At 41.7% G+C, this 16,578-nt stretch overlaps 1 protein-coding gene and 1 long non-coding RNA gene across 4 annotated transcripts in view; one reads left to right on the forward strand and one right to left on the reverse strand.

Moving 5' to 3' along the window:
- Window positions 1–16,578, reverse strand: part of GNAS (GNAS complex locus) — a 274,080-nt gene that overhangs the window by 207,844 nt on the left and 49,658 nt on the right. The gene's annotated exons all lie outside the window — the stretch shown is intronic.
- The window catches only part of LOC110084742 (uncharacterized), a 74,980-nt gene that overhangs the window by 37,763 nt on the left and 20,639 nt on the right, over window positions 1–16,578 (forward strand). The gene's annotated exons all lie outside the window — the stretch shown is intronic.

Consider the following 16,578-nt stretch of genomic DNA (forward strand, 5'->3'; position numbering starts at 1 on the left):
AATCCCTTTCTCACATGGCAGCTTCCTCAGTCTCACACCACCTTCCTTTAACTACCTCTTCACACCCTCTCTTGTCACCCTCCAACTCCGTAACTTCTCTCTCTTCCCCACCTCGACTTTCTTCTGTTAAAAGACTAGCTTCCCGTCATACACAATTCTCCACCCCCAACTACTATACATTAACTTTTTCTCTGTCTTACTTCTTCTCGGAAAGGCAGGCAAGGCATATTTTCACTACGATGCTTAGCCAAACAGACCATAATTCCACCCCCTCAAAAATACTTCTCCCACCTAAAATGCCTCTTTTCCTCTTCTCCTTTCACATGGCCTCTAAAAATGAAGCAGAACTCTACAAACCACTTCTTTTCTCCAAACCCTCAGATTTCCACTCCCCATAACACACAATGCCTCACAGATGGAAGTGAGCTTTTTAAGGGCAGCCTTTTCTTGTCAAATATATGTTTCTGGGTGAAGCAGGGATTCTAATCTATTTTAGGTAGGGTTGGAAGACTTCCAGACACTTGGTTACCCAGCTGCCTGAAAAACACTGATGCTGGTTTTTGTTACTGTTTTGTTGTGTTTTCATGTTGGATGTTTACATCACTTTTGAATGGGGAAGGGTTTGGAGCTCCGTGGTAGATGATAGGATTAACAATAAAAGCTTCCTGGTTTCATAAGCAGCATCTTCCAGGAAGAGTGGGAGAGAAAACCTAGGTCCAAAACACCGGAGAAGCAATGGCTCTCCGTGTGGACCAGGGAGGGCAACTTCTCTAGGGCCAGAATGATTCACCGGGCCCCACAGACCCAAAGAGGGAAGCACTGCCATTGTTGCTAAAATTCAGCACATTGGTTACCCATCTTGCTGTGGCCACAGCCAGTGTTTCCAGTAAAATATGGCAATAACAGCAGAAGCTCCCTGTGGTGAAGGAAGGTGCCACCTCCTGCACCATAAACCCCTGAAAAATGTGCAGGGCACATGACCTCTTTAATTTCCCAAAGGGAAAACACATTGCTATTGCTGCTGCTGCTGCCTTATGAACTGACAGTGACACCAAGGGTTGAGTGCAATCCCTGGCCACATGTCCCCAGTTCTGCAATAAGCCGGATGAACTGATGGTCCAAGGCTGTCATATAATTCTCTTGTACTATTTGTATGCTAATCATGTGTAGGGACCACCTCAGTGGGAAGGTAACAGCGTTCTGTGTCTAAGTCGCACTGGCCATTTGACCACGGAAGATTGTCTTCGGACAAAACGCTGGCTCTATGGCTTGGAAATGGGGATCAGCACTGCCCCCTAGAGTCGAACACGACTGGACAAAAATTGTCAAGGGGAACCTTTACCTTTACCATGTGATTCTTGATGATGCAGAAGAATGGGCCAGTGGTCGTACAAATGAGCTCTTTTGCTAAATGTAATACAAAAGCTGGCAGGGACACCAATTCCTTCCAGTCTGTCAGGAACTCTCCCATCCCATGACACCACAGCCCAATACAAAGCAATCCCTTGGATCAGTGGTTCTCTACCTTGGGTCCCCAGATGTTCTTGGACTAAAAACCCCCAGAAGCCTTCACCTCTAGCCAGGATTTCTGTGATCTGCAGTCCAACAACATCTGGGGACCCAAGGCTGGGAACTATTGTCCTGGATGACTCAAGGCTACGTTGCAGCTGTGTGCCATTTTACTTTGAAACGTTGCTTGCTATCTGGGAAGGTAACGGCGAGGAAAGTCAATTAGATGCCACTTTTACATCATGGTTCTTGACTGGAACAGTGAGGAGGAGGAGGAGGAGGAGAAGAATCTGTTCTGTTTTGGGAGGGGGGAAGGGATGGAACAAGGAGATTAGTGGTATTGCATATTTCCAGCCAATGAGCTGCATGCACAGCTAGCTTCTATTGTAAATACGTAGAACCGGTTTCTTTGTTGTCTGGCCTGGGAGAGAAAGTTGCCCTCATAAAGAAAACTGTGATCTGTGTATTTCCACGCTACGTGGTCAAATTCTGTCCATTTTTACACACCCAAGAAGCAGCAACTGGAGTTGCTGTTGTTGGGCCTTTGCTTGTAAAATCCTAATCTAGACTAACAAGAATAGAAAGCTACGGTCCAGCCACACAAGTCTGGCAACCTTATGAGGCTGCTAGTTATGTACTAACCCTAGTCTTCTGCTCCCTGATTACTGGCCCACCATCTCTTCCCAATTCTCAAACTCTTCCCTTTCACTTCTATGGACCTGTTCTCCTCTTTCTCTCTGTCTCTCCTGCTTCCTCTTGTCTTCCCCCAACACTGGCCCCTTCTACTCTCCTCACACAATTCCCTCTTCCTTGGAGAGAGAGAGAGAGAGAGAGAGAGAGAATGAGAGAGAGAGAGAGAGAATGAGAGAGAGAGAGAGAGAGATTTAATTTCCACTGTGTATGAGATCTGGCAAAGCTTCCTTTTTCAAAATAATATACAAAAAACAAAGCTAAACAAGCATATCTTTCTACCACCACTACCCCATATTGTACTAGCCTACACAATTTACTGGGGTGGGGAGAATGGTGCAGAGTGCAAAGTCCACTCTGGGTCACTCAACAAATCTCCTTTCACTCCAGCTTTCATTCTTCCCTCCAACCACATTCCTGCCAAGAAAAGCGGGTGTGGGGGGGGGATGGAGCAAACAAACGGCACTGTTGCTACGTTTTGCACTTTATACCCTTTTATATTTACAATCCTCTCTTGGGCTAAAAATAGCAACTCATGATCCATTTATAACTGGCCGGACATGCCCTGGAGCTGCTGGGCGATGAGGGGAGCGCTTTGCGTTCCTTTTACCTGAGCTCATTCTGCATTTAAAGGAGTCATCATTAACTCACCCACCCTGCTGGGCCTCCATTCTCTGCTCCTGAAATATCAGCTCTTTCTGCTAGGGTTTTGCAGGACTTAAGATGGGTTCCCCCAGTTAAAAACATGGGGCCATTACCCAGATTCAATACCAGAATTTGGAAGTTAGAAGAAACTTATTTATTTTTTAATAAATGACTCCTTCTTCAGGTAGCAAAGCTAGCAACAAGTAATGCAATGTCAATTTTATTTGTGTAGCAAGTAATGTTTCTTAGTTAACTTTCAAGATCATTTAAAAAAGCATTTTGATAGGAGTCCCCTCCCCCTTGTTTTATTCTGTTCTCTAAGCAATCCTATGCCGTCATTTACATAACAAAAATGCATTACTTTATGGATACTGTAATTAATATCTTTTTAACCCCTCTAAAAAGTAATGGGGGCTGTAGTCAAAACCACAGTGTTAAGGAAGCTGAGTGGCACACTCTGGGTTAATCACACAACCATGGGGCGATAAACAGCAGCCTGCTAATTCCTGTGGTGCTCCAACACATTTTCTAAAAGCATTTGAGTGTAATTTTGCTTATGATCCCAAATCTGGAAATGTTCCTTTCCTGGACTACAACACCCACAATCTGGCAAAATAGTAAAAAGAGTAATTTGGAATTTTGATATGGCAATATGTATAGAATGGACGTTAGTATGTTATTGTTTCTCCTCTTCCCATAAAACCTCAATTCCCCTTTTCCTTTTTGTCACCTCTTGTTAAACAAACAAACAAACAAACAAACAAACAAACAAACAAACAAACAAACAAACAAACAAACAAACAAACAAACAAACAAACAAACAAACAAACAATAAAAACAATAAAAACAAACAATAAAAACACCCACAATCTGTGGTTCTGGGAGTTCTAGTCCATTTTTTTTCCCCGAGCTCTGGGAAAAACCGATCTATGTATTGTCTCCCTACCCAAGTCACATATACATTTTCTCTGGACTGTTATAACTCCACTGTTATAACTCCAAACAATAGTTTCACTCCCATGTGGTAGGAAAACTACACAGTGATTCTTCCTTCCATTCTATGATCTCCTTCAGGCAAGATGCTAGGGTGGCATTCATCAGATGGCAGGCTGTTTCTCCCTTATCTGGGTCTGTGCCCTATATTTCAGCAAAGCAACTGAGCTGTGACCAATAATGTACTTGCCATTTATGTAGCATTCTTATAACATTCTTCCCTCTCACAATCCTCCCTCCTTCTTCACCACTGACATAGCAAGTAACCATTTCACAGAAGAGTCTTTGGGCAAACCCCAAAATAATCAACATCGGGCAAGTTGCATTGAAGGTAAGCTCTCAAAGGGTTAAGTAGCCCCCATGCTTTTCACCTGGGCAAAAGGTTTCATACCAGCAGCCATTCACTCAGGCTTTCCTCCAGCTAGAGACGGTGGTACAGGGCTGCTTCCTGAATTCATGCATGCTCCAGTCTCTCCACAGAAATTGGGAGTTTTAACACACTCAGAGATAAAGTGGTGCCTCGCTTAACGATTACTTCATTAAATGATGAAACTGCTTGATGATGAAGTTTTTGTGATCACTTTTGCGATTGCAAAATGACGTTTTAATGGTAAAAATTCGCTTAAAGAGGATAAGTTCCCTGCTTCGGGAACCGATTTTTTCGCTAGATAATGATTCTGAAACAGCTGGTCAGAGGCTCTAAATGGCCACCCGCTGTGCAAAATGGCTCCCTGCTGTGTTTTCAGGATGGATTCCTCACTTTACAGGCACCGAAAATGGCCGCCCCTATGGAGGATCTTCGCTGGATGCTGAGGTATTTAGCCCATTGGAACGCATTGAACCGGTTTCAATGCATTTCAGTGGGCTTTTTCCTTTCGCTTGATGAGGATTTCGCTTAACAGCGATTTCAACTGAACAAATTATCCTTGTCAAGCAAGGCACCACTGTACAGGCAGTGTTTATGGCTACATTGATGTATTGTGGCTTATAATTTTGTTTGGAATCTGCTTTTAAAAAAATTCTAATTGCATTTTTCATTATTTTAACCGTATTTCTTATTCTAAATCCCATTGTGCACCATGTGGTGGTGGGGAGGGGAAGGAGAGAAAAGCAGCAGATAAAGTCATCAAATAAATACATATGGCTCAGTGGTGTGTTCTGCTGGAGCAAATACAACCATAAATGGAAGAACAGAAACCAAGAATGCTACAACGAAGAGCTTAGAATCATAAAATAATTGAGTTGGAAGGGGTCTGTAAAGCCATCGAGCCCAGACCCCTGCTCAATACAGGAATCCAAATCAAAGATCTGGCAGATGGTTGTCCAATTTTCTCTTGAATGCCTCCAGTGTTGGGAGTACTCAACAACTCCCGACTTAAGTGGATCTATTCACATACTGCTCTAACACTTAAGATATTTTCCTGATATTCAGCCTAAATCTGGCTTCCTGTCGCTTAAGCCCATTATTACATGTAATGGGATGATCGAGAACAGATCCTGCCTCTCCTTTCAAGTATTTGAAAAGTGCTATCAGATCTCCCTCCAGTCTTCTTTTCTCAAGGCTAAACATGCCCAGTTCTTTCAAGTCTTCTTCATAGGGCTTGGTTTCCTGTCTCCTGATCATCATCGTTGCTCTCCTCTGAACTTGTTCCAATTTGTTGAAGAACATAACTTGGATTTTGGAAATTCTCAGAGTTGTGGTATCAAAAAAGTAACTGTTACAACTGCCAGGAATCGAAAGGAATCAGCAGAACTGAAGGAGGGAAAGCCCGACCTCCTAGGCCATGTGGTTCTTCTCCCCAGGCAAATCACATGGACTGAAGTAGAAGATGGTGGTAGAAAGACATCTCTTTTCCCTTCTAGTTTCTCCTTTCCATGTCCCAGATGTTTGCCTTGGGGATTCTGAGGTGACTTCTGGGACTAGAATTCTGAAAGTCCCACCCCTAAAAGCAACTCTCCCAAATTCTGGTAAAGAGTGAAGAGAACAGGCCTAGGGGGGTGTTAGATCGAGGACAAGGTGGAATCCCTCACACAGACAAGGTTGACAACAGAAAGTTTATTCCATCTCAAAGCAGATAGCTTCATTTGGAGATTTCCCACAGGCATGAAGGTTCATGGTAGAAATACTCAGAATTAACAACTGCAGCACAAAATGGGAGCCAATGCTTAGAGCACAGTATGGAGAGATCAAACTACGAGCACGATTACACGTGGGAAAAAAAGCTGTATTTGAATCAAGTTTAGCATGTTTGAAATTGATTTTTTTTAGCCAACTATACAATGCACATGGAAGCATTGGTCCTTTTTATTTTTATTTTTGCCTAAGAAGCAGATTTCTTGGTTGGTAAGTGAGATATTTTATTCAGTTGTGAGAGGGTCATTTGTTTTAAATTGCTTTTGCTACTGATTTATTTCTAGTCATTTTGGCATATGTGAATGCCTCTGTTGATGTAAATAGTATTTGTGGGGGTTGCCACTCATTGGTGTGCCTTCTATGCTCCTTCTCCTTCTCCACCTCATGTGTGTGTGCGCTCCTCTCCCTCCTTCACAAACTTAGTCAAAATGTCTGATCAGTTTCATCCCTCCTTTTCCTCTCCTTCTCCAGCCCCTTAGAGTCTCTTTGTGTGTGCATGCATGTGTGTGCGTGTGCACGTGCGCGCACACACATGCATGCATGCATGCATGCACGCATGCACACGCACACACACCCCTGTCTCTGTGTGCATGTGTTGGGCTACAGGGAAACCTGTTTTAATTTTTTTCTAACTGTAATTCTGTTCTAGTGCTATACTAGATTGAAAAAAATTAAAAATATATTAAAAATGACACCTCAGCAGCAGCAGTGATTGGCTGTGAGAGGCGGACAGCAGCAAGGGCAAGTGAGCACAGGATAACGTCTCAATTGAACCAATTCTAAGAGCCTATGTAGCTTCCTTGACTCATATACAGCATCATTTAAAAACTGATTAAAATTTTCCCAAGAGGATGCGCACCCACCCACCCAAAAAACATATGACTACCACATGTCTTTAAACTAAATTCAAAACACCTGATCCTTCACCCAATTTATTTCAAAAGTGCAACCTCATCCTATGTTTGTCCCAAAAGGCTGTTATTTCACAACTGCACTTCTCAAAGTATTTAAATCACATTGTGTGACAAATGCATATGCCTATCTGTAGATATATGTTGCAGGATTCTTTACACTATGTGAAATGTACAGTGTCTCTGCCACACAAGTGTGCACACACATGGCGTACATGCAATTCTCCATGTGCATGTTATTTCTAAATAGGAAAGCTTCACCCAGCAAAGTCATCCAGTGCACTTAGATTATCACATGGACAGACTGCATGGCAAGGAACAAAATAAAGGGAAAACAAAAGGGAACACCCTGCACCTTAGTCTAAAGTGAAATAAGTATGATTGAGTCAGGGGTTGCATTGCAGCCCAGAGTTAATTGGCACAAACAGCAAACAGCAATTAGTTACAGATCACCTGGAGTGTTCAGGTTTATTTTTAGCCCTGAAATGCAAAAGCCTGTCCAAACAATTTTGGAATAGTTTACTGTAGAATTAAGAATAATGGGGTGATGGTGTGTGAACATGAGCTTTTTAATCTTCGACAGGCACATAAATCAAGCAACAAACATGCACGTGTACACACACATATAAAAATGGTCTTATCCCTGAGCTGTGGTTCACAATAATTTTGTGCCTGCTGCTTTTATAATTTGCTTTTATGTGGTTTTGACATTTTTAACCACGGTGCTTAATAACAACTTAACGTTTACACAGCAACTTAGCATTTATGTAGCACTTTTTTGAATGAATATTTCACCTCCACACAGAGCAAATATCATCTCAGAAATCCTTAAAGCAACTCTGCAAGGTCAGCCAGAATTGCATACAGGGCCTGAAAATGATAGCTGTCAAACAAATTGTATTGCCAAGGAACTATTTGAACCAGGAATCCCGAACCTGTTACCTTAGTCATTGCACTTGCTGACTCCCTGTGGCTTTCGTTTCGTTTAGTCGTTTAGTCGTGTCTGACTCTTCGTGACCCCATGGACCAGAGCACGCCAGGCCCTCCTATCTTCCACTGCCTCCCGGAGTTGTGTCAAATTCATGTTGGTCGCTTTGCAGACACTGTCCAGCCATCTCATCCTCTGTCATCCCCTTCTCCTCTTGCCTTCACACTTCCCCATCATCAGGGTCTTTTCCAGGGAGTCTTCTCTTCTCATGAGATGGCCAAAGTACTGGAGCCTCAGCTTCAGGATCTGTCCTTCCATTGAACACTCAGGGTTGATTTCCTTTAGAATTGATAGGTTTGTTCTCCTTGCAGTCCAGGGGACTCTCAAGAGCCTCCTCCAGCACCACAATTCAAAGGCATCAATTCTTTAGCGGTCTGCTTTCTTTATGGTCCAGCTCTCACTTCCATATATCACGACAGGAAAAACCATAGCTTTGAGTATTTGGACTTTTGTTGGCAAGGTGATGTCTCTGCTTTTTAAGATGCTGTCAAAGTTTGTCATCGCTTTCCTCCCAAGAAGCAGGCGTCTTTTAATTTCGTGGCTGCTGTCTCCATCTGCAGTGATCATGGAGCTCAAGAAAATAAATTCTGTCACTGCCTCCATATCTACCTCTTCTATTTCCCAGGAGGTGATGGGAGCTCAAGAAAATAAATTATGTCACTGCCTCCATATCTTCCCCTTCTATTTCCCAGGAGGTGATGGGACCAGTGGCCATGATCTTAGTTTTTTTGATGTTGAGTTTCAGGCCATTTTTTGCACTCTCCTCTTTCACCCTCATTACAAGGTTCTTTAATTCCTCCTCACTTTCTGCCATCAGAGTGGTATCATCTGCATATCGGAGGTTTTTGATATTTCTTCCGGCAATCTTACTTCCGGCTTGGGATTCCTCCACTCCAGCCTTCCGTATGATGTATTTTGCATATAAGTTAAATAAGCCGGGGGACAATATATAGCCTCGTCGTACTCCTTTCTCAATTTTGAACCAATCAGTTGTTCCATATCCAGTTCTAACTGTTGCTTCCTGTCCCACATATAGGTTTCTCAGTAGATAGATAAGGTGGTCAGGCACTCCCATTTCTTTAAGGACTTGCCATAGTTTGCTGTGTTCCACACAGTCAAAGGCTTCTGCATAGTCAATGAAGCAGAAGTAGATATTTTTCTGGAACTCTCTGGCTTTCTCCATAATCCAGTGCATGTTTGCAATTTGGTCTCTAGTTCCTATGCCTCTTCAGAATCCAGCTTGTACTTCTTGGAGTTCTCAGTCCACATACTGCTGAAGCCTACCTTGTAGGATTTTGAGCATAGCCTTGCTAGCGTGGGAAATGAGTGCAATTGTACGGTAGTTGGAGCATTCTTTGGCACTACCTTTCTTTGGGATTGGGATGTAGACTGATCTTTTCCAATCTCCCTGGCTTAGCACACACATAATGCTATCCATCAAGAGACTGGGAGGTTTATGAGACCGTTCTCTTCTCCACCGTCTTCTCTTGCACATTTTTGTAGCCCCCTCTTGTTCTGCTTTCACCGCACTTGAATGTTACACCTCTGCAGCAACGCTAACAAAATTCCATTTGAATTAGGTTCTGTGGAGCAGCTTCAAAACAAGGAAGCAAATCCTACTTAAAGAAAAAAACAACAGATACCCAATTACAGCTAATGCGTTGATGAAAACTATGGTGATTCGGACCACCAAGAAAAATGTGAAGGGACAATCTGTACAGGAGGTGGGACGTGGCGATTTGCGGACAGAGCAAGATTTAGCATGTTTTTATGTCTATGGGGAAAAGGGATCACCAAAAGTAGATAGAAAAGGGAAAAAGGCAAAGTTGGTGATAGCACAACCTAAACCTCTACCAATTTCTTCTAATGGCTTCAAATGAATTCTACTCAAAGCACTTGTTGGGTAAAAACTCTGGAAGATTGGTTAAATGCAACACAACATCCTTGTTTTACAGCTGCCACATCCAAAGACAGAACTGCCCCGAGGAAGAGAACACTAAAGATAACACAGAGACCTCGGGCATGTTACAGACTAAAGGCCATGGGGGCAGAACAAAAATCACCCAACATTGCCCAAAATCTATTTTATGTAAATTTACACTGGGAGAAGCTGATAGTGTCAGCTGCTGGTGTTGGAAAATGTAAATCAATTAAAAGCTGCCTATCCCCCATTTTAGGTTCCAACGCTTCCTAGGGTTCTCTCTGCTTTGGGGAAGCCTTTCAGAGCCTCAGGATGGGATGGGTTTAAACTACAAAATTTCTCACCAGATCCCAATCCCGCAGCAGCAATCCGGTGGCTATTTATTTATTTAAAATACTCACAAGGCACCTTTTTCCTATAGGTTCCAAGGTGGCTTACAGTATTAAAAGAAACAACATGAAAAGTTAAAATAATAAACGATTACAGTACAGTGGTGCCACGCATAGCGAGGTTAATCCGTTCCGGATTAACCTTCGCTATGCGGAATCGTCGCTAAACGGGTAGGGAAAAGGTATTGAAACGCATTAAACTTAGTTTAATGCATTCCAATACTTTGCTTACTTACTGTACCCGTTCAGCGAGGATTCCCCTTGCCGGCAGCCATTTTCGCGCCCTCACTAAGCGAGGGCAGGGCATGAAAATGGCTGCCGGCAGCCATTTCCAGGCTTCCGGCGGCCATTTTGGAGCCGCCGAACAGCTGTTCGGCGGCTCCAAAATGGCCGCCGCAATACCCGATCTTCGCAATGCGGGTTTTCCCCATTGCGAAGATCGGGTATGTTTCCGTATAGCGATCCCGAAAAAGGGATTGCTATGTGGAAACATCGCTATACGGTGCACTCGCTAAGCGAGGCACCACTGTATTAGAAAAAGAATTAAACAAATACATTAAAAACATATAAGTAAAAGCAGTATTAAAAACACATTAAAAACCACAGAAATGTAAAAAAAATCCCCTTAGTCAATCTGTCGTTTAAAATAAAGCCTGCCTGAAAATTGCCATGTTTGGCGATTAAAGAGAGTGAGGATTTGAGAGGCTGTCCAAGGGCACGCAAGAGTGCCAGGGAGTCTCGAAATCTAAAATGGGAGCATTGGAAGCTTCCACTGGCATAACAGGATTTTGCAACAGGATTTTGCCCATTATTGTATGCAACCAATATTAGAGAAAAGCCTGGAACTACTACTGTAGTTTCTATGGACGGAAAAGAGCAGATACGGATTAAATGGTTTTCAATGCATTCCTATGGGAAATGCAGATTCAACATAAGAAGTTTTCAACTTGAGAACCATCTTCCAATACGGATTAAGTTCTTAAGTAGAGACCCCACTGTACTATAATTCTATAGCCTCAGCTGTAACCATCAAGAAGAAAAGATACTATGATGGATACTGTTAAACCCCAGAGAAGTCTGGAGGGCTATACTCCCACTATCCTGTCCCTGGTTCATCAGAATGATCATGAGAGTCTCCATCCCAAATCAAGAGCACAATCCAGACTAGAATGATTTTCCCCCCTCCAGAATAACGTAGGGTTGAGAGGCCACCCTCTCTCCAATACCTCACACAGAAAAGGAAGGCCTGAGGTTGGATGGCAATAGATGATTGGATATCTTTTGGAAGTCTAAAGCTCTCACCCTATTTTAATTTCCTTCACTTTAAATGAACAGAGGCATATTGGCCCTACAAGTATGTATTAAACTGGGGTTCTAAAAGAGAAAAATTCTATTTACCTCCCTCTCTTGAAAGTGGGCATGGAAATTATTAACTCAGCATGAATTTCCATAGTGTAATTGTAAATGCTCCCTAACAATGCTTTTTTTAAAAAAAAACATCCAAAAATATCCAATCATCCAGATGCTTGAGGGCGCTGTTGTGATACTTTTAATTACTTTAGCTTTTGCTGAGTATGTTTTGTTTTACATTATCTACAATTCACTGTTGCCAGCTGTTAACATTTTTGTTTTTATACAGTGGCCCTGCTACTGTTCTAAACAATGAATAGAGCTCCATTCTCAACACAAAAATATCCAAAGCTAACATCAGGTTGTACTGTAAAATATTTGCAAGAAGAAAAGATAAACTGAAGGGAGAGGTGAAGAGTATATCTAATTTAGCAAAAACAAGCTTTTTAAAAAAATACTTTGATGTATGTAATTTACATTTAATTGAAGCTAATAAAGAGCACCCTTGAAAACACCAGTCAATCTTTTCCCCTAAGGCTAGGAGATTCCCCCTCCTTTTAATTTTAATCTGCATAACCCTTCTCCAGTATGTACGTACGTACGCACGCACGCGCGCGCGCGCGCACGCACGCACGCACGCACGCACGCACGCACGTAAGTTTTTATCCTGTCTTTCTCTCAAATAAAGACAGCTTATACATAACTAAAAGACATAACAATGAATATGAGTATAACAATAGCAACCACAACAGAAGATTGGATAACAACAGGCCACATATTTCTGATCATAAAATATCATCAAAAGGGCAATGAACCCAGTAATTATTGACCAATTACATGCCTTCCAACAATGCTCAAGCTCCTCACAGGAGTACTTGCAAGATCAATGCATAATTATTTAATTGAAAACTCCCCATACCCAACTGAACAGAAAGGGAACTTTAGAACGTCAAGAGGCACTGAAGATCAGTTGCTTATTAATAAAACGATATTAAAGAATGCAAACAGCAATATTATAAATCACTATCAAGTGATGAAAATTATGAATGCTAGAAGCAGACAACATCTTGCACACAGAAGTTAAAGAACTGACATAAAGGGAATACTGTACATCAAAAGACTATGGAAAATCTTACAATCAAAATTAAATGGTGGAAATACAATCAAAGCCATAAAGACATGGGTAGTTCCAGTAATCAGATACCCAGCAGGAATATTAGATGGGATCCAAAATGAATTAGAAGAATTAGATTGAAAAACATGGAAACTAATGAACATACATCACACACCACATCCAAAAAGGTATGTGGATAGATTATATTTACCATGAAAAATGGGAGGCTGTGGATTACTGCAAATACAGTAGGTATTAGAGGAGGAAAAAAGAAACTCAAAGGATGATATTAGTATAATTAGGGAAAATTACTTAAGGCAGTGAAAATGGAGAATGTTTTGAAAATAACAGAAACAAGAGCTCAATATAAGAAAGAACCATTTGAAAATAAACCACTACATGGACAAAACGTGAAAAGTATTGATGAAAAGCATGATAATACTTCAACCATGGTCATGGTTAAAACTAGGGACCATTAAGAAAGAAACTGGAATACATCACGTTTAATGACAGCTATTCATTTATATCGTCTTTGTTTAGTTGTGTCTGACTCTTTGTGACCCAATGGACCACCGCACTCCAGGCCCTCCTATCTTCCACTGCTTCCCGTAGTTGTGTCAGTTTCATGTTGGTTGCTTCGCACTGTCCAGCCATCTCATCCTCTGTCGTCCCCTTCTCCTCTTGCTGTAACATTTTCCTGACATCAAGGTCTTTTCCAAGGATTCTTCTCCTCTCATGAGATGGCCAAAGTACTGGAGCCTCAGCTTCAGGATCTGTCCTTCCAGTGAACACTCAGGGTTGATTTCCTTTAGAATTGATAGGTTTGTTCTCCTTGCAGTCCAGGGGACTCTCAAGAGCCTCTTCCAGCACCACAATTCAAAGGCATCAATTCTTCGGCAGTCTGCTTTCTTTATGGTCCAGCTCTCACTACCATACATCACAACAGGGAAAACCATAGCTTTAACTATTTGGACTTTTGTTGACAAGGTGATGTTTCTGCTTTTTGAGATGCTGTCAAGGTTTGTCATCGCTTTCCTCCCAAGAAGCAGACGTCTTTTAATTTCGTGGCTGCTGTCTCCATCTGCAGTGATCATGGAGCCCAAGAAAGTACAGTGGACCCTTGACTTACAGACGGCTTGACTTACAGACTTTTTGAGTTACAGACTTCTCTGGCTGCAAAATTTAGGTTTGACTTGCAGCCTGAGAATTGACTTACAGACCAGAAAAACCCCCAAAATGGAACAAAAACAGCCTGTTACGGGATTAATTGACCTACAGACTTTTTGACTTGCAGCCACCATTCCAATACGGATTAATTCCGTAAGTCAAGGGTCCACTGAGTGGGGTCTTGACGTACAAACGGCCTGAGTTACGAACATTTTGACTTACGAACCGCTCTCATAGGAAAATACTGACTTGACTTACATACTTAGATTTGAGTTACGAACTGAAAAAAACCACGTGGGAGGCAGGGAAAGTGCAAAATTTGAACTTTCAGTTAACTGTTGGCCAGTGAAAAGGGTGCCTGTCTGCTTCCTCACTCCTCCCAGCGTTTAGAGAGTGGTTTGGGAGACAGTCTTCAGACTGCCTGGTACTGCCTGGACTGTATTTTCCCTGCCTTCCCTGAACCTTTCTTGACCTAAGAAAAAAAGAAACAAAATATCCCCCTCTAGTGGTCGAAGGCAGAATAGCAGCTTCCCATTAGTTTCTATGGACGGAAAAGAGCAGATACAGATCAAATGGTTTTCAATGCATTCCTATGGGAAATGCAGATTTGACCTGCGAACTTTTTGACTTGAGAACTGCCTTCCAATATGGATTAAGTTCTCAAGTCAAGACCCCACTGTAAAATCTGTCACTGCCTCCATATCTTCCCCTTCTATTTCCCAGGAGGTGATGGGACCAGTGGCCATGATCTTAGTTTTTTTGATGTTGAGTTTCAGGCCGTTTTTTGCACTCTCCTCTTTCACCCTCATTACAAGGTTCTTTAATTCCTCCTCACTTTCTGCCATCAGAGTGGTATCATCTGCATATCGGAGGTTGTTGATATTTCTTCCGGCAATCTTACTTCCGGCTTGGGATTCCTCCAGTCCAGCCTTCCGCATGATGTATTCTGCATATAAGTTAAATAAGCCAGGGGACAATATACAGCCTCGTCGTACTCCTTTCCCAATTTTGAAACAATCAGTTGTTCCATATCCAGTTCTAACTGTTGCTTCCTGTCCCACATATAGGTTTCTCAGAAGATAGACAAAGTGGTGAGGCACTCCCATTTCTTTAAGGACTTGCCATAGTTTGCTGTGGTCCACACAGTCAAAGGCTTTTCCATAGTCAATGAAGCATAAGTAGATGTTTTTCATTTATATACTAATTCTAATAATTATACCGTTGTGATGTAGTGAATACAGCAATGGACTAGGACTTGGGAGGCCTAGGTTTGAATCCTTTGCTCAGCTATGGGAATTCACTGTGGGAGTGGAACTTGTAAAAGCACTCCTTAAATATCTCACTTATCTTGAAAGACCTGTTAGTGTCACTGTAACTTGGTTCTGACTTAATGGCACATAATAACAAATTCACATATGGGAGAAAACAGGGAGATCCTTGGTAACCCCACTTAGTAGCTGAATCAATTACTCAAATGGTGTAACTTTTAGATATGAATTGCCCTAAGTTAAGAAATCTCTGGAGACATCGGATAATGTTTTCGGACATTTCTTAACAATCATTTGTTGCACCATTTGGATAACTGTGCAACAGAATTTTAGCCACTATTTCCCAACAGTACAGTGGCGTTTTGTATAGTTAATGGCTCTTCTTTGCAAATTCAAGATCAAACCACCCTGAAATACATTAAAACATTACAAAATGGATGCTTGCAACGGTGTAATTGTTCCTAGCCAAATCTCTGTCCTAAGCTCAGAAGGATCTGGGAAGCCAGGGTGAGAGGAGGATGGTGTCATTGTCTGTGCTAGTAAAAAAAAATCCTGGGGTTTTGGTCCCTGTAAGCTCTGGCTCCGCTACACCACTAGCTGTTACCTTCAGCGTTCAGACTGTTCCAGGGTCTTTAGGAGCTGATCTCCCATCAGCCATCTAGACAGCATATTTCTGGATACTCCTTTCTGTCTTGAAATTATATTCCTCCATGACATTGCAACATATTCAGAAGTGACACATGTAATAACCTGATCTCCACAACAAGCCCAATACCATCAAACAAAACTTCACTAAGAACAGCTTAAAGCATGATAAATAATGTATACACTGTTTGTGCACTAAATGTGCAACTGATTCACACCATACTGCTCTAAATGCTGTCTAATCCTTGAGCACTCTACAGCCTATGAACTGTGATTTTTCTCTCTCTTTTGGTTAAAAGAAACTTTTAAAAAGACGATTTAATGGTCACAGAAGACATGGGTGTGTATCCTGTGCTCAAGGGCCAACCGCTATGTTCATTTGCCCTTATATAAATAAGGTACTAATTTTGGAAACCAAATGATGCGCTTCTCTTATTCATTGTCTTGTTCTGATTCCATGCCTTACTCAAAGAATGCCTCTGGCAGACATCTGAGATCTTATGAAGTGTCATAATTTAAGAAACGTGTGACTAATGGATTTTAGATAGATCTGCATTGCTTTGGGCTACAGTTTAATGTCAAGTTATGATCCACTATAAGAGTGTACAGACAGTTGTTTGTTGTACGTTTTTCGGGCTATTTGGCCATGTTCTGAAGATTTTTCTTCCTAAGTGTACAGACACTTGTTCTTTTATAATAACTTCTACAAGGAAAGGTCTAGAGACTCAAAAATACAAATTATTACAACTCCTGTGTATATTATTTTGTCTATAATGTCTAAGCCACTTTAATTAATTACTGAATGTTTAAGTTGCCCCAGTCATTTATATGATGCACTTCAATTCAGAGTGCTG

Source organism: Pogona vitticeps, chromosome 4, assembly GCF_051106095.1.
Source record: "Pogona vitticeps strain Pit_001003342236 chromosome 4, PviZW2.1, whole genome shotgun sequence".
Lineage (NCBI taxonomy): Eukaryota > Metazoa > Chordata > Lepidosauria > Squamata > Agamidae > Pogona > Pogona vitticeps.